The sequence below is a fragment of the Triturus cristatus genome, chromosome 1_2 (assembly GCF_964204655.1).
Source record: "Triturus cristatus chromosome 1_2, aTriCri1.1, whole genome shotgun sequence".
Classification (NCBI taxonomy): Eukaryota; Metazoa; Chordata; class Amphibia; order Caudata; family Salamandridae; genus Triturus; species Triturus cristatus.
Genome location: NC_140580.1, coordinates 173,389,703 through 173,415,501, shown reverse-complemented (window position 1 = coordinate 173,415,501; position 25,799 = coordinate 173,389,703). Strand labels below are relative to the sequence as shown.

At 45.3% G+C, this 25,799-nt stretch overlaps 1 long non-coding RNA gene across 1 annotated transcript in view; it reads left to right on the top strand.

The window, feature by feature from the left end:
- The window catches only part of LOC146867017 (uncharacterized), a 53,890-nt gene extending 29,523 nt beyond the window's left edge, over positions 1-24,367 (top strand). Inside the window, exons 2-3 of the long non-coding RNA XR_014961060.1 lie at positions 11,562-11,643; positions 22,096-24,367. This is a non-coding gene — a long non-coding RNA (uncharacterized LOC146867017). The remainder of the gene's footprint in view (positions 1-11,561; positions 11,644-22,095) is intronic.
- The last annotated feature ends 1,432 nt before the right edge of the window (positions 24,368-25,799 follow it).

Here is a 25,799-nt window from a genome sequence, read left to right as displayed (position 1 = left end):
GAAGTGCTCCCAAAAGGCGGATTGCATGGCGGCACGATGCGCGTGATTGTGCGCGTGCTAGCCATGCAATCCGCTTTTTGGGAGCACTTTTAAAAGCCCCTATAGTCTCGCTTTTCGATCGCTTACGCGATAGCAAGGCGAGACCTAAAAAAGCATGCTCAATATTCAAACATGCAATAAAACAGACAGCAAGGAAAGCAAAGATTGTGTCAACAAACAATCCTATCTTATCAAATTAGTACCAATAATGATATTATCACATTATTATAATTGATGATCAGAAAAAATATCACTTAAATGCACGTCATTTGCGATACTTTAAAGATAGCATACCACGGGATCAGTTTCCGCACAGAGGTTTGTGGACATGTCCTGCTTTTATGAGCGATCTGATGAGGCCTCTGGATTGTCTGAGCACTGCTCAAAATCCACAAACAAATGAGTAGAAATGTGAAAGGATCTTTCAAGAGTGAGTTGGCGGGTGGCGGCCTTGCAACAGTGAGAGGTGGTGAAAGAGTTTTATTTGGTCTTCCTAAGTTCTCCCATCTCCCATTTTGTCCTTTCCAGCTTATAATACCGAGGGGCGGCATCACGGTCCCTCTAACAGGTCAAACTAGATTTAATAAGTTAACTTAAGTGAATTATCAGAGTTTTCGGAGACCAGGCCCCCATACACCATCATACCCCGAGGTCTATGACAGGATGGTGCACGGCAAAAGGTTGGCAGCGGGAATTGTGGGAGTTTCTTTGAATAGCGCTGAGTATCTTTCACCTTCTAGTTCTACCTGTACCGTGAGGCGCTGTTTCCCTTTCTGCAGACGATACTTATTGAACAGGAATAGGTTCAGAAACAGACAGGAGCATAGGGAGATTGACTCACTAGTGCTATCATGTTCAAAATGCCAACAACGAACGGAAACAGTCATTTTTCACTTTATACAAAGAATAATAAACACCAGCAAGGTCATATGAAATGTAAAATACTGAGGGGGAAAGAGGTCATTCAGCCAAGAACACAACTATAGGAGTCTATGCTGAGGTGTGCTTTACATTTCGGTGGCCAAATCTGATGAATACAACACAATGCAGCCTCTAATAGATGTGTCCAGCGAACCGTGCGACAAATCCCAGGCACAGCATCAGGCGCCTTAAGATATATTTAAACACTTACCAAAGTGTAAGGGGAGGGAGAAGAAAGTAAGGGGGAACCGGCAAAATAGTCTACAAGTCGTAAGGCTGAGACACATGAGGTTAGGTTTAGTTTATAAGTTATGGGACATTTAGTTACTCAGCGCCTTGATACCCTTGGGTGATACATGCGCTTTACAAATACACATTATGTGATGTTAGTTGAAGGGTTTTTAATCTAGATAGGGCCACCAGATCTTGTCATAGATGTCCAATTCGTCATTTAATATATAGTTCTCACTTGTTGCCTTGCGCTCCAGTTCATGCGTTCTATTCATTCTTCCAGAATTGGTCTGTAGATAACCTCTCTTGATGGCGGTTGCATACTTTGGCACTTGCACGTGAAGTGGAGATCGGTTGTCTCCACTTGGAAAGCTCCAAGAACATCTGTTGATGGTGACATACAGCTAATTTGGTTGTAGGGTAACATTTATACTGCTAACAGTAGACATAGTTCTCAAGAACAAAGAGTTCACACAATGCAGTGCAAGTAAAGTTGTGTGAACGAGAGAGAGCAGAACTGTACCATATCTACTTAGAAGTTCTGCAGTTCTGCTGTCTGAATTTATGACTGCGGTGCGCCAATGGAGGTACCCTTCCAGCATAGTGTAAAGGGTCCCTTCTGGCTCCAAAACTATGCGTTCAGGCACTTTCTTCTTTGTATGTGTGCTGCAGAATTCAGAAAAGATGCAAAGAGTTAAAAATAAGAAGAAATGAAAATTATTTTCCTTATTACACCTGCCTCAGGGAGGCGCAGCATTTTATCAAAAATCCATGCCTACAATTCATTATAGCTAGGCATTTGCATCAAAACCCATAGGTGGTTGCATGTGAATACCCATGCACCAGCCGTGGAATGCCCCCTTGATGATTTGCGTTGGTGTGTAAATCGCAGCAGAAGACTTTGCATTGGGTTATGTTAAAACAGCAATGCAAACCGGACACTAACTCTGTGTAAATCTGGGGCCTCGTTTAGGGTACGTTTGTAATAGGGGCATCTCCAAGACATGCCAACACTAAGCTTTTCCCAAACAAATTTTGAGGAAGTTGAGTACCAATTCTGAAATATTTTAAATTAATTAAATGTATGTCTGGACTCCCGTAAGCCTTTGTAACATTGCTCTAAAAGGTTGGACCATTCATTTTAGTATAATCATGGAAAGCATTCTGTTGCCAATATAGGTTTAAATTCTGCTCTAATGTGGCAGATACAAAATGCTATACAAAGGCTTGATGGATTTTAGAAATTATGCCTCAATGTTGACCGCAAGTCTGCATATATATCAGTATCAGGGAAGTAGGGTGTGTATTTGGATTTGAGCCCAATCTCTTCTGTAGTCAATAACATAATGGCACGGATAGGCGGAGCTTGGTTGATGATCTTTGCATATTTCTTGAAACAGTTTCAAGCACACCTTGGATACTAATGGGCTGGTTTATATATATCTCGGCAGACAGAGTAATTACCGTTGCCATAACGGAGTACTTTACTCCTGCCATGGTGATGGTACTCTGCCCGCCGTACTTACAGATGCCCTGCAGACATCTCCTGCATATTCTGAAGCCGCCATCAACATGACAGAGCTGTACGTCAAACTTACTACTTTTGTTTATTTTCACAAAGCAGGATTTTCTTCTTGAAAACAAAAAAACACAATGCCCCCTCACTATGGGAGTTTCCTCCTATAGCAAGAAGGGAATGAGCACTTTTCAGCACCCCTTAATGCCAGTTTTTTCCTGGCAGTAAAGGTCATTGAATATGGACTGTATGTCCGCTTACATAAATTAGGTGGGCGGACACATAGCCAAACCCTTGACGGCCTTTACTTCCTCAAGCCGTCGGAGAGTTTGATCAGCGGAGATGGAGTACTCTCCACCGACGTCAAACCTGTAGTCTGCCCGATTCTAAATCGGATGGGGGGACCATCATGTTGGCGGGGAGGGTTTGGACATGGTATCACATACAGATGAGCATTAACACCTTTACTTTGATGGAACTCTGTGAAGATGGAGAGCAAGTAAACGTAAACACAGGGTCCTGCTAGCAGCTTCGTTAACCTTACAAGACTGTAGTCCTGGCTTGTGAATGTTTGCTCAATACTGCTATGTATTACACAAACCAAGCAACATCCTAAACCTTTTTGACTTGTATTTGCTGCCTATTTAATTTCCTCCATATTATTGCTTGATCTCCTCAGATGTGTCCCTAAAATTAATCTTTTGCTCTGAGTTTTGACTCTTCGCCCTCAGTTTTTACAGACACGCACCAGAATTTGCCTCCATGCCAGGTGGGCACCTTTCAGCCTGTTGACACATGCTGTTCATATTACCTCCATAACGAAAGGCATTTTGGGGTATTGTATCTCAAATCCTGACTTGTGGGAACTTGCAAGTTGGGCACATGGAGGCCTGACGAAGATCAGCGGTCGATTCTTTGATACTAAGGACGCCCTCTCTGGTCCTGGGTTTTGCAACGCACTGCATTCTGGAAGTGGGGGCCCTGGCTCGCCTCTGTTGATCCAAGTGAACGAATCCACCTGAAAGGGATTACTTAATAAAGAAAAGCACAGAAATGGAACCCTGTGTCCTTGATGACACGGAGGCATGGGGGAGTTGAGTAATCTCTGTTTCCGGTTTTGGCAGGTGCTTCGGGTGTATACACCAGATAATATCCAAAGCTCACGGCTCTTCCCAGGCTCCCATTCGCCCTCCTCGCTGCTGCCTGTTGACACTTCAGCACGCACAGAAGAGGCCTTTATACCCATCTGCTCACCGAGCAGCAGCAGACCAAAGGGAAGCCGCAGCGCCCCTGAAAGTCAAAGGCTGAATAGAATCACCCTGTCATCGTGAGATGTTTTTAATGCCCACTGACTGAAACCTGCTCTGAAACTCCCACACAGGTGAACTGCGGGAGCAGTCATTAGAGCTAAATGGGTGGGAAAGTGGCCTTCCCATCCGTCTTCCTCCCTCTCTCTCTCCATCACTCTCTGTCACACGGAGTGCCTCGCCAATTATTTCACTCCCCGGGGACAGACAAAAGAAAATCGTTCTGTTCTTCTCATCATCGCTGTTCGCCATTTGGTAATACCACGAGGGCCTCTAAACCGCGCGCCTCATGTTTCTGTTTCTCATCTTTTCTTAGATTAATACCTCTTTTCAGCTGGGCTTCTGTTGTATTTTTTTTTCTTTTTTCGAATGCTGCCATATGGCCTTGTTGCTGTAACGTCCCTAAGATTCACTAGAATGTAGACATATAATGAGATGCCGAGGATCACTTATAAAGCGCATCTGTTAAGAATTCCCACAGCAAAGCAGGAACATAAAAGGGGTTTCTGGTATCTACTGCATTGCTCTCCTAGAGAAAGATGACAATTTAAAATAATTATTTTTTCTATAATGATGATTTTTTTTTTAATGATATAGAGGATTGAGAAAAGTTTGCTTAATTTCGGGAACGCACACACACACACACACACACACACACATATCTATATCTATATCTATATTCACTTAAAAAACCATAGGTTTCACACATGTTATAGTTAGCTGGACATTTCCCTCGTAAAAAACCAATGAAATTCCCCCGTTATAGTTAGTGCAGGCAACTATAACTCACGCGACCGCAATCCTCTGCTGATGACGTCAGATATTACATCACTGTATTTAGACACCTATTTACCCATGTCTTCTTCCATTAATCTTTAGCTATACATATATTACAAATATTTATTTTTCAGAAAGACACATATGTAATCAGTGATGTAATATCTGACGTCATCAGCAGAGGATTGCGGTCGCGTGAGTTATAGTTGCCTGCACTAACTATAACGGGGGAATTTCATTGTTTTTTTATGAGGGAAATGTCCAGCTAACTATAACGTGTGAAACCTATGGTTTTTTAAGTGAATTTGCAAGGTTTTTTACATGCTAATTCCTAACTATAACGTGTGTGAAACCTATGGTTTTTTAAGTGAATTTGTACGTTTTTTTAAATGCTAAGTTATGTATTTATTAATATTTTTTTTTCAGGTTTTTCACCGTGCGCGCACCGTGCGCGCACCGTGCGCTTCGCTCACCCTGCGCACGCTGTGGGCACTCGGTCGCACACTGAGCGCCCACGAAGCGTTGTGCGTGCCGTGCGGGCACCGTGCGCTCACCCTACGCGCACCCCGCGCATTTTCGTCAAAAAAAGAAAAAAAAATTCACCCTTGGGGGTCCTTCAGTGACCCCCTGACAAAGGCTAGGGGGTCAGGAACTGTCCACCCTGCCCCCTTTTCACGTTCTCCACCTTTGTTTTTCACTGCCTCAGACTGCGAGAGACAAAATGGCGGCTGCCACTTCCTGATTTCGACCGATTCGAATGTTTACTGACATCTAACAACCAATCAGAATTACGCTCGCACGGTGCGCGCTTATAGATATATATGTACTTTTAACTGAAATTTTCTCAGGAACTACTGAACAGATTGACTCCAGATATTCAAAAGGCACATCCCTGACCTGAGGACTCCCTCTCTGCCAAATTTTAAGTAATTCTGTTCAGCCGTTCGGGCTGTACCTTGGACTAAAGGTCCCTATGGAAAAATGCATGGGAAAAACGCATTTTGGGGCCCCCCCTTTTTTCTCGGCCCCCGCTTGACTAATCACCCCGAGACTTTCAGGGTAGGAGCGGAGCGGAGCGCCCCACCTATTTTGAAAAATTTGCAAGGATTCGTCAACCGGCGCCAAAGTTATTCAAAATAGAATTTTCAGATTTCCTATGGAAACAAGGTCCTAACTATAACTATCTACTGGCGACCGCCAGTAGATAATATATATATATATACTTATATATATATATATCAAACACATACAGTTGCCTGTTAGGAGAGGACCACACCAGGTAAATTTTCAATCTTGCAGCTTTTTATTAAGCGACGGCAGGACAAGAGCAGACGTAGTTGCAGCAAAATTAATCCATCCCGACGAGTTTCGTGCAAAGAACGCACTTCTTCATGGGGTACTGGGCTTTCGGCAACGAATGAAATCAGCAGTCTTTCGGCACTCATTTTGAATAGGAGTAACTCCGCCCATGTGGGCGTGGCCACTGCTGTGGCCAGATGGTCATCGTAGTGCTGAATATTCTTCAAGTGAATCGCCGTATTACATTCTGTATCTTTAAATAATTTCCCAAGTGGGTGCGCAAACAAACTGTCCGTTTCTTGAGCTGCCACTTACTTCGCTCAATTGCACTTCACCGTCTTCAGCATGTTTGATGTTAAGGCGGCCTTGCCCGAGCCGCGAGAGTTACCCCGCTGCGCTATGCGCAGTCCTGCAGAGGTGCCAACTGGCATTTCTGCTGAAGACGGTGAAGTGCAATTGAGCGAAGTAAGTGGCAGCTCAAGAAACGGACAGTTTGTTTGCGCCATAACTTCCCAGGTTTCATCATCATTAGGTTGAAAAGATATATTCATGTATCAACCTTGAGATCCTCCACAACCAGTCTTGTTATAAGACAAATTTAAAAACTAAGATCGGGCGGACACACTTTTCTTATGCTGCACCGAGGTTCTCAATCAATCAATCAATCAGAACATTTGTAAAGCGCACTGCTCACCGTGAGGGTCTCAAGTAAGGGTGGGCGTAGTGGGCGTTGTGGGGCTACGTGAAGCAGCACGTAGTGTGCCCAAATCTACGCACACTACGTGCTTCGCGTAGCCCCACTACGCGCCACCCGCCTCCCGCCCGCCCTCCTTTTAAATCAAACCCCCGCATTTACAATAAATACAAAATTAAAGAAACTTACCTGAAACGCGGCGTCTCCGGGGCTCCCTCTTCCATTCCCAACTTCTTCTGACAAATGCGCATGCGCGGAAGTCCGTGCATGCGCATTTCTTGCGAGAAATGCGCATGCGCGGGCGTCCGCGCATGCCCATTTGTCAGAAGAAGTTTGAAATGGAAGGGGGAGCCCCGGAGACGCCGCGTTTCAGGTAAGTTTCTTTAATTTTGTATCTATTGTAAATGCGGGGGTTTGATTTAAAAGGAGGGCGGGCGGGAGGCGGGTGGCAGCGGCAGGCAGCTACGCTTCGCCCTGGGTGTGCGTAGCGCTAGCCTGCTTCGCCTACATCGAAAACTGCGAAGCAGGCAGCGCTACGTACACTACGTGGGCGAAGCGTAGTGTCTCGCCCAGGGTTAGTCTCAAGGCGCTGGGGGGGAGGGGTGCTGCTACTGCTCGAATAGCCAGGTCTTGAGTAGCCTCCTGAAGGTTAGTAGGTCCTGGGTCTGCCGTAGGAGGATGGGGAGGGTGTTCCAGGTCTTGGCTGCGAGGTGGGAGAACGATCTGCCGCCAGTGGTCGTTCTTCGGATGCGGGGGACGGTATCGAGGGTGAGGTCGGTGGAGCGGAGCTGGCGGTTCAGGGTGGAGAAGGTGAGTCGTCTGTTGAGGTATGCCGGTCCGGTGTTGTGGAGTACTTTGTGTGCGTGGTGAGGAGGTTGAAGGTGAACCTCTTGTTGACGGGAAGCCAGTGCAGGTCTCTCAGGTGTGGTGTGATGTGGCTGCGGCGAGGGATGTCGAGGATCAAGTGCGCAGAGGCGTTCTGTATGCATTGTAGTCGTCTCAGGAGTTTGGCCGATGTTCCTGCTTAGAGGGCGTTTCCGTAGTCTAGCCTGCTGCTGACGAGGGCCTGGGTGACCGTTCTTCTTGTTTCGGTGGGGATTCACCTGTCGATCTTGCATAGCATGTGGAGGGTGTTGAAGCAGGAGTGCGAGACGGCGTTGACTTGCTTGGTCATGGAGAGTGTTGAGTCGAGGATGAACCCTAGGTTGCGTGCATGGTCGGTGGGTGTTGGTGCTGCTCCCAGTGCGGTCGGCCACCAGGAGTCATCCCAGGCTGAGGGGGTGGATCCGAGGATGAGGACTTCCGTCTTGTCCGAGTTCAGCTTCAGACGACTGTTCTTCATCCACTCGGCGATGGCTTTCATTCCTTCATGGAGGTTGGTTTTGGCGGTGAGGGTGTCATTGGTGAGGGAGAGGATGGAGAGGATCAGTTGGGTGTCGTCAGCATAGGAGATGATGTTGAGGTCGTGCAGTCAGGCGACGTGAGCGAGCGGTGCCATGTAGATGTTGAACAATATCGGACTGAGGGATGAACCTTGGGGTACGCCGCAGATGATCTCGGTGGCTTCGGATCGGAAAGGGGGGAGGTGTACACTCTGGGTTCTGCCGGAGAGGAAGGAGGTGGTCCATTCCAGTGCCTTGTCTTGGATCCCTGCATTGTGGAGGCGTGTGCGTAGGGTGCGGCGGCAGACAGTGTCGAAGGCGGCTGACAGGTCCAGGAGGATGAGGGCCGCGGTTTCGCCGTTGTCCAGCAGGGCCCTGATGTCATCGGTGGCGGCGATGAGGGCAGTTTTGGTGCTGTGGTTGCTGCGGAACCCGGACTGGGATGGGTCCAGGATGCTGTTCTCCTCAAGGTAGCGGGTCAGTTGTCTGTTGACGGTCTTCTCGATGACCTTCGTCGGGAACGGGAGCAGGGAGATGGGTCGGAAGTTCTTGAAGTCCTTTGGGTCAGCCTTGGGTTTTTTGAGTAAGGCGTTGATCTCGGTGTGCTTCCAGCTCTCCGGGAAGGTCGCGGTCTTGAAGGAGATGTTGATGGCCGTGCAGAGATGCGGTGCGATGGTGGCGCTGGCTTTGTTGAAGATGTGGTGTGGGCATGGGACTGACGGAGAGCCGGAGTGGATGGTGTTCATGATTTTGATGGTGTCCTCATCGTTTATGTTGGTCCAGGTGAGCAGGGGATAGGTGTGGATGGTGGCCGTTAGGTTGGAGGTCTCGGTGGCGGTCGGGCGGTCAGGGTGTTGAAGCTGTCGTGAATGTCTGCGATCTTGCTATGGAAGAAGGTGGCAAGGAAGTCGCACAGGTCTTGCGAACGTGGGATGTCCTTGGTGTTGGAGCTGGAGCTGGGGTTGGAGAGTTCCTTCACGATGTTGAAGAGCTCTTTCCTGTTGTGTGCGTTGTTGTCTAGGTGGTCTTTGAAGGAGGTCCTTTTGGCGGATCTGATGAGGTGGTGGTGTCTGCGGATGGCGTTCTTGTGGGCTGTGTGGCTGTCTAGTGTCTGTTTGCGGTGCCATTTCTTCTCTAGTTTTTGGCAGGTTGGCTTGGAGGCCTGGAGGTCTGCGGTGAACCAGCTGGCTTTCATGTTGGTGTGTCTGTTGGAGGCTTTCTTGATCGGGGCGAGAGTGTTGGCGCAGTCGTCGATCCACTGTCTGAGGTTGTGGGCGGAGGTATTGGGGTCGGTGGGGTTGGCGGGTGGGCTACGGGCGAGGGTGGTGTTTAGCTGGTCTTCGGTGACTTTGCTCCTGCAGCGGCGGGGGATCTGTTGAGTGCGATGGTGTGTGGTGGGTTTCCGGAAGGTGAAGTGGATGCAGCAATGGTCAGTCCAGTGGAGTTCGGTGGTGTGGCTGAAGGAGACGTGGGAGCTTGCGGAGAAGATGGGGTCAAGCGGGTGGCCGGCAGAGTGGGTGGGTGTTGTGACGAGCTGTCTGAGTCCAAGGTTGGCGAGGTTGTCAATCAGGGTGGTGGAGTTGGTGTTGTTGTTGTTCTCAAGGTGGAAGTTCAGGTCTCCGAGGAGGATGTAGTCTGTGGAGGCGAGGGTGTGCGTACTGACGAAGTCGGTGATGGAGTCGCTGAACTGTGGCCGGGGTCCAGGGGGTCTGTAGACGAGGGTTCCTCTGAGGGTGGTGTTGGGATCAGTGTGGATCTGGAAGTGCAGGTGTTCGGCTGTGCTGAGGGTGTCGTCGGTGCTGGTCGAGACTCTGAGAGTGTTCCTGTGGACGATGGCGACTCCTCCTCCTGTTCCGTTGGTGAGGTCCCTGCGGGTGATCTTGTAGCCGTCAGGGATGGCTATGGCAATGTCGGGTGCCAAGGAGGGGTTCATCCAGGTCTCCGTCAGGAAGGCGACGTCTGGGGAGGTGGAGTCGAGTAGGTCCCAGAGTTCGATGGCGTGTTTGCGGGCGGAGCGGGTGTTGAGTAGGATGCATCTGAGGTGGTTGCGTCCTTTCTCGGTGGGTAGATTGGCGGATCAGATGCTGGTGAAGCTGCAGTTCCGGCAGGAGAAGGGTCCTTGGGTGCATTTCGGGGCGGCCAGGAAGCAGGTGTGTGATCGTCCGGTGTTGAGTGCGTGGAGGGTGCTGGCATCGTAGCGGAGACGGGCGTCGTGGCGGTTGCGGGGGCCAAGGGGTCTGGCGCGGTCCAGACGCGGACGGGCGCAGACGGGTTTGCCTTTGGCGCGCCTTCGGCGTGTCCGCTGCGCGCGGCTGCCATATAAGGGGAGGTGGGAGGGAGAAGCAGCTGGGAGGCAGGGGCAGTGAATGGGCGAGCAGGGGGGCGGGGCCACAGGGGAAGCAGCGACGGGAGCGGGCGGGGGTACAGAAGGCAAAAGGGGGACATCAATAACAGTGAAAAACAGAAAATAAAGCAAATAAGGCAAAAAACAACTAAACAGAAATGCAACTAACAATATTACAGGAGTAGGCACAAATTACAAAGGCTGAAGCAAGGAGAGGCGGCGAATTTACAGCAGCGGCAGCAGCGGGCAGAAAGGCATGGACACAAATGTGGTGCTGTGCGGCGTGGGGAGGGGCCTACCTGAAACCAGGGTCAAGGGTCGCGGGGTCAAGGGTTCTGGTATTCTCTTCATGTTGATCTGAGATCAGAACTCCCCTTTGCCTCATTTTGCACAGGCCTCAAAACTTGTTTATTTTGCTAAGATTTTGAAGTTAAAGCATAGCAATCACTTCTGTATGAATTTTCTCTGATTCTATGGTACAGTCACGCACCTAGGGTGTTAGTGCACGTAATGAATTACAATTAATATTACATAACATGTTTTGCACAATGCTATGATGCATATAGAGTGAACATTTGCATATGTGTAGAAATTAAATGTTTCAATCAAAATAAGTTAGCAATGTTAGCATAACAAGTTAACAAGCTAGCATCAAACCCCGCCTAGTCAAAGACAATTCATAATTAATTTATCAATCACAATTGGCGTTTTGAAGTACCTAAAGTAGTAGTCATTTATTTACACCTGCATGACTTTGAGAAATAGCTGCAAAACCTCTAAAATGGTTATAAAATGGAAACATTCAGCAAATGTTCACATTCAATTAGTACAAATGGTAAGGACTGTGCCCTCTTTGTACTTTTACTAATGGAGAGATGGAAACTTCTTGTAGATTAACAAAGACATGCAAAATACTCCTGTAGTACTACTTCCTGTACTCATAAATGCTTTTGTGAATTAGTGCCACTGTGTCTGGCTTCCTTTATAGTCAGTCTGGTTTATTTCCTGTACTACATTTGTCCTTTTCTGTCCTTTTCATTTTCTTTCTTAGGGATAAAGGATCCACTGTAATCTAGCGCCCACTGTCTTTCTGGGCCAAACTAATGTCATTCAGTGGAGCAGTGCCTCTTGAAGTAAGTGCCTGTAATCTGTGAGCTCCTCTTGTTCGACAAAAGTGCTTATCACTTCCCTCTATGTGATGCCTCACATTTCTATTGAAAAAAACTGCCTTTGTTCCGGAAGAATTTTAATTTTATGCAGTTATGAGAGTAGAATATTTGTTAGAGGGGATTATGTGGTACTCTTAAATCATATTATATGACACAGCAGCTGCTGCTCTTTCACCAAACCATAATATCATCAGTAAATTCAGTGCCTTCAGCGCCTAGATGTCATCTGCCCAAGGAGTTTAAATCTCCAGTAAAGACCACTCTTTTAAAGACCAATGTCCGCCTTGGAATGAAGTTAAGGAAACCTTCCTTAAATCTACATTTTGACCTAGAAGGCAGCAGCTGCTAGTTGAGTTGAGATGGTAATCACAACATATAATCAAAAGAACTATCACAGCCTCAAAAAGACTACCTCTGAATGTCCACAACACACATAAATCATCTTTATACATGACAGGAATGTCTTCTGTCTTTTCCTGTGCTGGCTCTGACATCACTGATGTCAGTAGTGCAATAAATGCACATTGCACGGTCGTAGCCTGGATGAGCAACAGCTGCCTAAAGCTCAACTCGGAGAAGACAGAGGTCCTCATCCATGGACCCTCACCAACTGCTTGGGACAACACCTGGTGGCCCTCCACCCTCGGAAACCCACCCACCCCAATGGACAACGCCCGGAACCTCGGCATCACTGTAGACTCCTCCCTCACCATGACTCGCCAGATCAACGTTGTCGCCTCCACCTGTTTCAACTCCCTCCACATCCTCCGCAAGACCTTCAAGTGGATTTCCCCCCCGAAGCCAGAAAGACGTCACCCATGCATTCATAACTAGCAGACTGGGCTACGGAAAAGCCCTCTATGCTGGAATCAACAAAACCCTGCTACACAAACTCCAGACCATCCAGAACACCGCAGCCAGACTCGTCCTCGGCACCCCCTGGCATGAGCACATGACCCAACATCTGCGTGACCTCCACTGGCTCCCCGTCGAGAAGAGAGTAACGTTCAAGCTACTCACCTACGCCTTCAAATCCCTCCACAACATCGGACCCAAATACCTCAACAAAAGAGTCTCTTTCCACGTACCCAAAAGAAACCTCTGCTCTGTCGACCTCGCCGTAGCAGGAACAGAGCAGTTGGAAGAGCCTGCTCCTACATCGCAGCCAAGGCCTGGAACGAGCTCCCAGTCAACATCAGACGCCCCCATACCTTGCACACCTTCAAGAAGAGCCTCCAGACCTGGCTTTTCGTCTGACCCAGAGCTGCACCAGCCAGCACCTTGAGAACCTCAGGGGTGAGTAGCACGCTTTAGAGGCCCCTGATTGATTGAATGTTGTGCCGTCAAGCAGGGCCCGATTCACAGAACTAACTTAAGACAAAATGCTAAACTTACTACCATTTTGGTATTCACAGAAGGCACTTATTCATTTTGGTATTCACAGAAGGCACTTACTCATTTTGGTGTTCACAGAAGGCACTTACTCATAAATGAGTCAATGGGTCAAATTCACAGAAGGCACTTACTCATTCATGAGTAAGTGCCTTCTGTGAATACTTAAAGGAGTAAGTGCCTTCTGTGAATACCAAAATGGTAGTAAGTTTAGGAATTTGTCTTAAGTTAGTTCTGTGAATCTGGACCTCTGTGTTTCAGAAAAAGTATAAAGAATGAATGAATTGATGGTGTTCCTGAAACATACCGAATAACATTTTATTTTACCTGAAATGCAATGTACATATTCTCATGGTAGAAATAAGGAAATTATACTAATGTATGAAATGTGTAATAGACTGGCATTCATTTTTATCATTCATACATCTGTTTGCTGCTTTTGACACACTCAACCATGCAGTACTGATAGATCAACTGGAGGTGGTGGTGGTAGCAGGCATGTTCAGGAGAGGTTTGTATTATCTTGGACGACCTAGAATTTGATTGATGTCCTGTTATCTGGGGTATTTCTTGTCCCCAAAGGTTTATAATGTGTAAGTTCAAGTACTGTATCAGTTACTATTAGATCAAGCTCTGTAATTTTACACACTCCATTTCAAAGGTCCGCAGTGGTATGCTTTGGTATGGAAAAAGACAGTGCCACCTCAACTGATCTACCTGGCTCTAGATCAGAATACAATCGACCAGTCTTTGGCTGGGCAGCAAGGTTTTTTTTATTTTTTTTTATTTCTTTCTCTCTTTCTCTCTCGTCTTAAAATGCACCCCAAAGCTCAATGGGGGATACCTGGTACATTCCCTACCACCCTCAAAGGATCTGATTGGTGCCTCCACCGTGCATGGATCATAACAGAAGAACAAGCAACAGTGGAAGCTTAGATTTCCTATTTGCTTAGACTTCCTCGTCTGCATAGGAATTTTTCTTCCATGAAGGTGCTGCAGAAAGCAGTCGGTATCACAGAATGGGTCCAGAATTTCCTTCTGCAAAGGCAAATATGCACTCGGTGCGCAGAGACTGGAAATAAGGCAGATTGCAATTTGAACAGTCAATCACAATTTTTACATGGCATATTTACAGATGCCAGATGACTATCTGTTGCTGGAACTCCCCTTTTCCAGTCGTGAGCTTTCCTTTTACAAACAATTATTATTCCAACTGAACTCCCAGAATTCCGCAATTTTCTACATGACACCCAGGACTGGCAACTGGCTCTCTGTGGGCCATGGATTAACTGAAAAGCGTGGTTTCTCCCTAATAATGCTTAAGAGTGATGTACGACTGCAGTAGGGACACGGGTAATATTTGCAGAAATGATTGTCGAACTCAGACAGCACATTTGCAGAAGATGTCTGTTGTGAACAGTATTTATTTTGTGCAAAAAGCACCCGAGTCCGGCGTGTTCGAAATAAACTGCAGAACACATGGATTTCCTTTTGAACATGTCTAAACAAATTTTTTAAGCTATGTAGCAAATTTATATGCACCATAATCAAGCCCAGCACCACGCTTGGCAGAGTCTTGTAGATTCTGATTTAGAGGTCTGTACGGGGTTTCCCATGGCACTGCCCAGCGTTATCACAAAGTGCCCCCAGGCCTGGTCAGTTACGAAGCAGGCAGTGCTCCCACATGGGTGTCCTTGCATACTTAAGCCTCAATCACAGACCCGCCCCTGGTGCTTGTTTCCTCAATGTTACCCCAGGCCTCAATATACTCCTGCACTCTGACAAGCAGCCACTGGCTGAGATGCATACAACGCCGCGGGCCCCATGAGGCCTCTCTAATCTAATGCTTCTCACTATCCTGTTCCATTTCCTGTGCCCGGTGGACACCACTTGCTTCCCATCACCTCCTAGTGTAATTTAACTCTTCGGGGAAGGGGCGGTGATTCAGTATTGTGCATTTTTAGCCTACAAGTGCAGAGTGCTGACAGGACATTCGACTCTCTGTTGGAGCATTAGTTAGGAGGCTAAGAACCCGACTTTGCAATGGCACCTCCTGACTACTTCTTAGTTCATCCCTGTGCCTTCACTTTTCGTTCTGTCCGTAATTCATTTTATTTCATAATTTGCTTTGTTGTTTTTTGCACATCCCTAGCAGTAGCGGTCCGTGGAGGGGGGAGGGGCAGGGTGGGGAAATGTAAACACCGGAATATGGATGAACGGAGGTAAGTACACATTTAAATAAATAAAACGAATTCCGTTGCGCGTGCTGCATCGCTACTGATCCCTAGCATAGCTTGTTAGTAGCTTCAGAGCAAATCTTTGAGATGGTGTAGGGCTCGGATGACAGCGCAACAATCCGCAGACATATGATGAGTTTCACTCTTTCACATGCTTAAGTAGTTGCACTTGAAGTCGTTCACGCGGGATAAATTCATGGATTACGTTAAAAATGGTGAGGCTTGGACACTGTAAGGCCCTTATCGGGAACTGCTCATATGTATCTTGATTAGTGCAAGGGCAAGTGGTTATAGAGGAGTTGGCCTAACGGCTAGAGCGCTGGACCTGGGGAACTGGGTTTGAGTCTCGGTAATGACACTGAACATCCTGTGATTGTGGTGGGCAAATCACTTAATCTCCCCGTGCCTAACAAAACAAGCATTGGTATAGCTAATAAGTCTCGCTTTTGGGACCTTCTAAGTATTTAGTTATGCAGCACAATATCCTTGGTGCAACCACATCAACTGTTGCGTGGCTAAACACTTATAAGGACCCAAAGGCGAGACCTATTGGCTATGCCAATGCTTGGTGTGGTTATGTGTGTGGTTGTGTGTGTGTGTGTGGTTGTGTGTGTGTGGTTGTGTGTGTGTATGTGGTTGTGTGGTTGTGTGGTTGTGTTGTGTTTGTGGTTGTGTGTGTGGTTGTGTGTGTGGGTGTGTGTGTGTGTGTGTGTGTGTGGGTGGGTGTGGTTGTGGGTGTGGTTGTGGGTGTGGTTGTGGGTGTGGGTGGGTGATTGTGTGTGTGGTTGTGTGTGTGTGGTTGTGTGTGTGTGTGGTTGTGTGTGTGGTTGTGTGTGTGTGGTTGTATGTGTGTGGTTGTGTGTGTGTGGTTGTGTGTGTGTGTGTGTGTGTGGTTGTGTGTGTGATTGTGTGTGTTTGTGGTTGTGGTTGTGTGTGGTTGTGTGTGTGTGTGGTTGTGTGTGTGTGGGTGTGTGTGGTTGTGTGTATGGTTGTGGTTGTGTGTGTGGTTGTGGTTGTGTGTGGTTGTGTGTGTGTGGTTGTGGTTGTGTGTGTGTGGTTGTGTGTGTGTGGTTGTGTGTGTGTGTGGTTGTGGGTGTGGTTGTGTGTGGTTGTGGTTGTGGGTGTGGTTGTGTGTGGTTGTGGTTGTGTGTGTGGTTGTGGGTGTGGTTGTGTGTGGTTGTTTGTGTGGTTGTGTGTGTGTGGTTGTGTGTGTGTGTGTGTGTGTGTTTGTGGTTGGGTGTGGTTTTGTGTGGTTGTGTGTGTGGTTGTGTGTGTGTGGTTGTGGTTGGGGTTGTGTGTATGTGTGTGGTTGTGTGGGCGTGGTTGTGTGTGTGGTTGTGTGGTTGTACGTGTGTGTGTGGTTGTGTGTGTGTGTGGTTGTGTGTGTGGTTGTGCGTGTGGTTGTGGTTGTGGTTGTGTGTGTGGTTGTGGTTGTGTGTGTGACAGTAATACTAAAAGCATCTCAAAATAAAGGAACACAAACATCGAGTTTGTGGAAAGAGAAAGCACGTTGTAAGTCAAACGGGTGCAGCAAAGCATTGTTGTACGTGTGTGTGTGGTTGTGTGTGTGTGGCTGTGTGTGTGGTTGTGTGTGTGGTTGTGCGTGTGGTTGTGGTTGTGGTTGTGTGTGTGGTTGTGGTTGTGTGTGTGACAGTAATACTAAAAGCATCTCAAAATAAAGGAACACAAACATCGAGTTTGTGGAAAGAGAAAGCACGTTGTAAGTCAAACGGGTGCAGCAAAGCATTGTTGTGTGTATGTGTGTGGTTGTGTGTGTGTGGTTGTGGTTGTGTGTGTGTGGTTGTGTGTGTGGTTGTGTGGTTGTGGGTGTAGTTGTGTGTGTGGGGGTGGTTGTGTGTGTGTGTGTTTGTGTGTATGTGTCTGGTTGTGTGTGCGTGGTTGTGTGTGGTTGTGTGTGTGTGGTTGTATGTGTGGTTGTGTGTGTGGTTGTGGTTGTGTGTGTGTGGTTGTGTGTGTGTGTGGTTGTGTGGTTGTGTGTGTGGTTGTGCATGTGGTTGTGGTTGTGTGTGTGGTTGTGGTTGTGTATGTGGTTGGGTGTGTAGTTGTGTGTGTGGTTGTGTGTGTGTGGTTGTGTGTGTGGTTGTGTGTGGTTGTGTGTGTGGTTGGGGTTGTGTGTATGTGTGTGTTTGGTTGTGTGTGTGGTTGTGTGGTTGTACGTGTGTGTGTGTGTGTGTGGCTGTGTGTGGTTGTGTGTGTGTGGTTGTGTGTGTGGTTGTTGTGTGGTTGTTGTGTGTGTGTGGTTGTGTGTGTGGTTGTGTGTGTCTGTGGGTGTGGTTGTGGGCGTGGTTGTGTGTGTGTGTGGTTGTGTGTGTGGTTGTGTGTGTGGTTGTGTGTGTGTGGTTGTATGTGTGGTTGTGTGTGTGGTTGTGGTTGTGTGTGGTTGTGTGTGGTTTCGTGGTTGTGTGTGGTTGTGCATGTGGTTGTGGTTGTGTGTGTGGTTGTGGTTGTGTGTGTGGTTGTGTATGTGACAGTAATACTAAAAGCATCTCAAAATAAAGGAACACAAACATCGAGTTTGTGGAAAGAGAAAGCACGTTGTAAGTCAAACGGGCGCAGCAAAGCATTAACACAACAACATCACTTAGCGAAGGCTGAGTGCTGATAATGGATACACAGAGCCCATCATCTTAAGAGTTCTATTTCAGCCAATGTGCACTCAAACCTGCCCCCTCCTTGTGAGTTGCACCCCTTATTTCATGAGTTGTAACTGCTGCACCCACCATAGCGCTTTGAGATCTAAAGCGCTACATAGGTCTAATCGATGAACCAGTCGCCAATATGCTGTGCTTTTAAAGAGAATGTGCCAAAAGTTTCCAGCTTCCTCATCATGTCCTCATGAAAGCGCCAACGAAAGGACTCCCTGAATGGTGCAACGGACATGAAGCAGCCGCTGCGATCAGAAATAAACACTGTGAACGTTGTCCAGTTTCACAGTAACATTTCCTTAATGTTCTTTAAGTCACAAAACAGTAATACTAAAAGCATCTCAAAATAAAGGAACACAAACATCTAGTTTGTGGAAAGAGAAAGCACATTGTAAGTCAAACGGGCGCAGCAAAGCATTAACACAACATGTTCTTTGATGTTCTTTGAACGAGAACATCAAAGGGGCGCCGCGAAAGTGATCGCGGCAAAAGTGAAAGTGATCGCGGGCGCTTAATGAGCATGACGAGGTTTGCCAGCCTCTGCTCCTAAGCGCGCGCCCACGCACATGCACTGTAGCTCTGGGCTGGCCATGGGAGCATTTTTTTGAGCCCTCACAAAAAGTCTCGTCATACCAGCGCATGCGCTGGGTCAGGCAAGACCTACAAATAAATGTGTGTCCTCATGTAACGTAACTGGTGCTATGTAAAGCGCTCTGATTTCGGATTCGGGTCAAGTTCGCGCTGTATAAAACTCTGCAAAAAAAAAAAGGTGACCCTAGGCACCTGTTCATCTTATTAGGCTTATTGGTTTAGTTTTCCCTTTGTAATTCCTGGGAATTGCCCTCATAATTACTACTCTTCCATACGTGCCAAGCCAACCACCTGAACTGTTAATGGAAACTTGCCACAGTAAACTCTCTGTCACCATTATTCTCTCCTCTTCTAATAGTGCAAGAACCTCACAATAAACCTACCTAGTACAATACCCCAACAATAACCCTATGATAACCTAGAATAAACTCACCAAAACATTAGACCTACTAGCATTTTTCAAATTAGTTTTAATAAAGGTTGTTAAACTGCTTCTATCAAACGGCTGACCTCCTGACTTGCAAAGGCTAGAAGGTTAAATTGGCAATTTGAATGCATCGTGATAAAATTATTCTCCACTAGCTAAATCATTTTAATCTCCATTTTAAATATTTACATGTATTGGTTTTAAAATTCAGAACGCATATTTTATGGTAGGTTCTTTTCAGCCCAAATTGGGCTTAGTGTGTAATAATCAGCCACAACGTCAGCCTTTAAGATACCCCATCCATGACTTAATTTAATTCCATTTTATTAAACTTTTGTACTGCTTTTGTCAAAGGTCTAGACAAAGAAACACAACAGGAAGAGGACTGGAGATGGTGTTTCTGAAGAAGAGCAAGAAAACGAGTTAGTGGCAGAGTGAACTGAAAGTGGCAAAGGGTTCCTGTTATTGGGGGCAGTAGCCAGATGGAGTGAAACATGTTTGGTTACATTGAAGATGGCGAAACAAGCAGAAATTGGAAGACAGAAAGTAGACTATAACAAGGAAAACACCAAGAGAAAGGGGATGAGACATGGATGGCAGAAAGCCTTCGCAAGTTCTAAAGAAAAGTTAAAGAAAGATTTGAAAGGATAAGGCAATGAAAGGGGAGAGAGTGAAGGGAAGACATTGATGAGGCAATAACAGAGGTGTAATGTTAAAGACATATTTCTGGGGAGCAAGAAAGTATGGAGGAATTTCAAATAGAAAATAAGAGCAGTGTTTCAGGTGGGTGAATTATATTTTACTAGCAGAAAATTTAAGAAACGACAAATTTTGCCGAGATCATAGAGATGAAAGAAACAAGCACAATCAGTAGAATAATACACTTTGTGAGAGACTCTGTAGCTATTTATTTGCCACTCTGTTTAATCTCGACCAATATATTCTAGCAAAACCTTTCACCTCTCAATCAATTTCGCAAATTAAAGTATCTACCCACACACAGATGGTCCCTCTACCATCAAGCCAAAAAAGTCCCACACTGCGTAACCATTCACTCTTCAGTGACGAGGAGATACTGTCTGGGATGTCATACACCCTCATGCTTTGCCACTGAAGCTTCACTCACATCATTCAGCGATAATTTAACAAGACCAACAATTGTTAAATGCCACAGTAATTTAACCCACAGGTAGTGAAATCAGTTATAATCTTCTCACATCATCTCTACCACCCAATATCCTTTTCCCATCTACATGCTATGCACTTACGATCAATGCTCTGTATGCAGCCTTTTGTGTCCCTTCGCCCCCCCCCCCCCTCTTTTTCCCGTAGGAAACCTATTCTTCTTTCACTTTGTAGATACAACAATAAACCCCAAAACAGAACTTAAATGAGTAATGAAGCTAACAAATCACAACATTACATCATATAAGAAATTACAGTAATTCATATCTGCTGCTTATTATATTAACGTTACTGAGAAGGGCATATGTTATTACATCTGTTCAGTCAGTTTGGAGACCTGTACAAGTTCACCTCCCATTCTAAGTGTATGTTGCATCACCGACCCGTGAAATCTGTAGCTACCTTGTTACTCCACATTTGGGCAAACAATTTTTTCAATGACTACTATAAAGATATAGGGGTAATGCTCCTCCAAACCGGTAGGGTGTCGGTCAAAAATCATAAATTTTAAACAAGAAATAATCCCTGCTTTCAGACTATCAAATTTGTCCGCAAAAACTGTTTTACAATTTAGCACCACATGAATCAGAGAAACTTGCTCGCTACATCTAATACACACTAAAATTAATTTATGGAACTTGGAAACATACTGACGTCTAACACAATCAATGCATCAGGTAACACTGGTCTGTGGGAGATCAGTAGGAACAGAATATGTTAGCTGCCAATGCAATGCATTTTCGTGATTTTATTACCAAAATCTAATACTTTTTTCCACGTCTGAATCAACCCTCCATCAGATATGTCCTTTCATAATGTTAGAATTTAATAAGTCTGCTAACCTGGTGGTTTGGTAAACTACTTAAAATATCAGCTATGAAATAAGCTATCTCTAGAGAGAACCCTGGCTATCTTGCATTAGTTTCCTGATCAAATATGTGCATAAAGCATCGCTGCACAAAATTGCTTCCAACTCACAAACTCCCAAGCTTAAGGTCACCATTTTTTCCACTTTAAACTACAAATATGTTCATCTATAATTTTTAACAAAGCAAAAATTAACTTTGAGATGCCCTGTATAGAAAATGTTACATTTTTCGAAAGACATCCACACACAAATTTTTGTTCTCACAAAATTAGGATTGGTCAAATATTTTACGGGCAAAAAGTGTTTGCGCCTACAGACATGCTGCGAGAATGGTGGGATTTTCACATCTTCAAATTTAGCAGTATGGTTGGCGTTTTGGGTGTTTTTATATAGTCAACCGCCCCCCCACCCACCCCCCTGCAAAGTAGTGAACCTTCAGAGATATCTAAGCTTCTGGGTATTCATGTTCCTTTTGCAGGTAGTTCCACACTTTGGAAAAACACTAATTTAGCAAAATGAGAACATTCCTATATTTAAGTGGCGTGCAGAGTAAATAGAATCTCCATGGGAAAACAACTAATGTTTAATGTGCAAATACACATATACCTGATATTTCTGCATGCAGTTTTTCTACTAAGTGTAAAATACAGATGGGTACATTTTATACATGTGCGCTTGTGGAAAGTTACAAATGTCATTGGTGCACAGGAGAACCCCTTAGATGTGTTGTGAAACCTGTGACAGTTGGACATTTTCTACCAACAATGGTCCTGTACCATGAGAAACATTACTTAATCAATTTTCCTCGTCCCAGACTTCCCCAAGTAAGCAATAGTCTCCACCTCCACAGTCATCTCCTATATTGATAAAAAATAATTTGTGCCTACCAACATGGCCGACAAAGTACTTCCTGTGTCAAGCCGATATGGGTGGGGTAAAGCATTGCGCTTCCTCTTTATTTCTATGTAGCAGCAGTACTATTGGTAAGTACAAGTCTTTCATTATTTTTACTTATTCAATTATAATTAATGTATTTTCTTTCTTTTTCAGGAAAATAGAGATACGCCTGCTTTAGCGGCCTTCCTCTTCAACCGACGTCAAGTTTGCTTAATTCACGGATCGATCATGCCTCCCTCCCGCTGGGTAATTGAGGGTGTGCATGCGTAGCTGCCTTCTTAGGTTACTGTTTAGAAGCTCACAGCGGGAGCACGACACCTGACTTGGTCATGGGCGGCATTGGTTATCCTTGTATTTGATTAATTAGCAATAAAAGCAGGAAGTGCAGTGCCTCAGTTCTCTGATTATGCTCCTCACAGATACATTGTATTTGTGTACATTATTATTGGGGCACAGAGAGAAAGTGAGGGTAAAAGAGAATGCATTCGAAGCAGGATTGCTCTGGTAATGACTGTTTGCAAGGCTTCAACAGCTACTGTTAGCCATGTTCTGCAGCAGATAAACATGTTGCAAGATATCATTATCAAATCTATTGCAGCAGCTTTTAAGGCCAGCGAGAGTCCCTGTCCTCCAAATAAGAAGCCCTCACCTAAGGCCCCTGACAGCAATATATCTGAGGAGAAGTTAGACCAAAGTGGCAGATATGTGCATGTCACAGACCTTACGGAAGTTATGAAGCACTTTCAGTCCAATCTAGCTTTGCCTGAGTCTTCCAATGTGCCAATGATGAGGACCTGTTTGTGCAGTGCAGGCGGAAAGACCCAGACACCCTGCCTACTCGTTTCTATTGCTTTTTGTAAATTGTAAAAAGGGTATGGCTACCCAAGCAGGGTTTCCCAGCGCTACTTGGACCAGAATGGTATCTCATTAGCTTCAAGAAAACTTTTTTTAAAGCCATGTTTTAAATTACCTATGGAAACAGCCCTTCATCTGGGAACTTCATAACTGTAAAGGAAGTCAGTTTCACAGTTTAGGAGCCAGGAATTTGAACGAGGGCCTGCCCAACCCGATCTGTTAAAAACGCAGAACCTGAGCCAGGAGGAGATGGGAAAAGCGAAGCATCTAGTAAGGTGGTAGGGTGAAAGCAGATGTCAAGATATACTGGCCCGAGTCAGAGAGGTCTCTAAAAGGTGATCAAAATGCCTTAAACTGAGTGCGCTTTCCATAGGGAGCCAATGGTGTTCTCCTAAATTGGGCTCAAATGCAGCATTTCACAAAGCTTTTCATAACATCCCCAATCATAAAAAAATGTCCTCTAATTTTATATCAGTTTGTGAATCATCAGAGAGAGATAGGGACTGATTTAGACCCTGGTCAGTGTCCCACCATCTGCCAGGTGGCAGAAGTCCTCTTCTCCACCACCCAGGCTGGACTGCTGCCCGTCAAATTAAGAGATTACCGCAGTGATCTCTTAATTTCTGCAGTCATCTCTCACAAAAAGTTTGATACACCTTCGCCATGTTTCTTATTTCCCAACGACAAACTTTTTTGTTTTTCAGAAATAAACTCCCAAAGCGAGAGTTTGTTTCTGGAAAACAAGAAAAGGAATAACTCCAAACCCTCAGAGTTTGTGGCCACCCTGTTTTACCTGGACAGACAAAAATGGTCCTAAAACCATTCACTCTAGTTGGGGGGGGAGGGTATCTGCTTCCTTTTCTCTGATGGTCCCTAGTCCGTTAGGCCATCATAGTACGTTTTCTGATAGCAAAGACAGCAGTGTCACAGCCATCCAAAAACTGATGTCCCGATTGACTCACAATTGTGCATGTGGACTGAAGGTTTGGTTGAGAGGGTACTCCGTCACGTTTGTGAATGAGTACCCTGTCCACCAAACTATACATCAGACCCAAAGTCTTGATCACAAAGGGAAAGAACAGTCAAGGTTCTTGGTTCAAATTCCATATAATTTAGTAGAACAAATAATTACACATCATTAGCAAAACAAAACACAATATATTCCAAGTCATAAAATCATCCATATGATGGTTGTGAATATTTTTATTCAAGAAAATTAGAGGAAAAGGAAGTAGCTTCCTGCTTCGGTATATTTTAGCCTTATTGTTATATCACTAGAAGGTGTACATGAACTATATTTAGTTTTTATCAACAGTTTGACAAAGTATTGCCCACATATCATTTACTTTGTAGAGTAAAGTTGAACATTTCAGGTGCTAATTACTTGTATAGTGCTCTTGGTATGTCTTACATGGAGTGCCGTTAATGAACTGATATTAAAAGCTCATGGTTTATTTTAAAATGCTTCCAGTGGCATATTTGAAACAAATTGTTTCATAATGATGTAACATTATGATTAAATTATGTTCATTTTTGTATCCAATAAAGTGCTAGAATATTTCCAGAAAAATTATTTTCTCAAGTGTTGTTCTGAACACCAATAAATGCTTGTGCAAAGGATTGAATGACATGTCCCCTTCCCACCGTCCAAAACAAGATCTATATATGGTTTCTTGTATCCTGTTAATTAATAGCGTCACGTTCTGCCTTTAAATTTTCAATTTTGAATTGCATTTTAAAAAATGACCGTACAATGTATCACTGATGCTGTGCAACATGGCTAAAGAGTAAACATGTCTGCTCGCCTTATTTTGTAGACACATCCAACTTGCATATGGGGCGATACAAAATGATGTGGGCGTTTTTTTTTATTAGGGTGCGGGTGGGGCCAGAAGCAAGAAGGGGCTTACCAGTAACTAACACGCCCATTACCTCCTCATTCATATTCTTTGTCCCAGTCCTTACAATATGGGCCAAACACAAGCTATATATATATTTTCTGAGGGTAGGAAAAAAGAAATGGAACAACAAGGGGGCGCTAGCAACATGGACGGCGCGGGTGGGAGAAGCAATATGGAGTGCGAGAAAGCAACATGCGAAACGAGAGAAATGTGGTGAGCACAGCACAGAGAGGGGGAAGCACACAATCAAGAAGGCAAAACAGAGTGTGGAAGAGGGAAGAAGAGCCTTTTTGTGGATGCTTCAACAAAAAGGAAATAGTAGTGCTTCAAAAGTGAGACACAAGAAGAGGAAGTAAAGCCCACACAAACTGAAAAATAAAAAAAACAAGCAAACGAGAGTGACAAAGAAACCAACCAATGGTAAGCAGCGGGTGGGCTCTATGTCCACTAAAAGCTGACAATATATGTATTTTCGCGAATAGACAGCTTGGACTGCCTTGTAGGTGAGGCCTTTATATGCCAAGCTCATCGACTCTGCTTATGTCCTAACTCTAGCCTACTTCTACCTCATGTCCCTGATAGGGCAATAGAGGAAACATAGGTCACAATACAAAATACAAAAGCATAAACAGAAAATAAATGAATCCAACAATGAGATACATGCAAAAGTCGTCAAGCCACTATTTGCTTTATGCTTAAGCCCCTCATATACATCTGTGTGGAGGCACTGCCACAGGTTCCCACCCAGATCAGAAGCCCCTAGGATGTGGTGGACATCATACTGATCACTAGTATCACTAAGGGGCCATGCAGGGCTATGTAGCAGACATGGGGTGGCAATCCACAGCCTCGGCATTGTGACCTGCGGCTCCATAGTCCTGTCCATTAAGGTGTTAGCATCCAGATTACTTCTTGAGATGTAATCCTGGTCCTTCGCCCTTCAAGAATGCCAGTTCGAACCCTTACAGTCAGTAGACCTGTGGTTCTTGTCAGGCAAAGTATTCTTTTTAGATTTTGCACAGGGTGGGGAGTGGGAGAATTGGGAACTCTTCTCACTAAAGAACCTAAGATTTTTTCCTGATGAATTGGTCTTAAGTACAC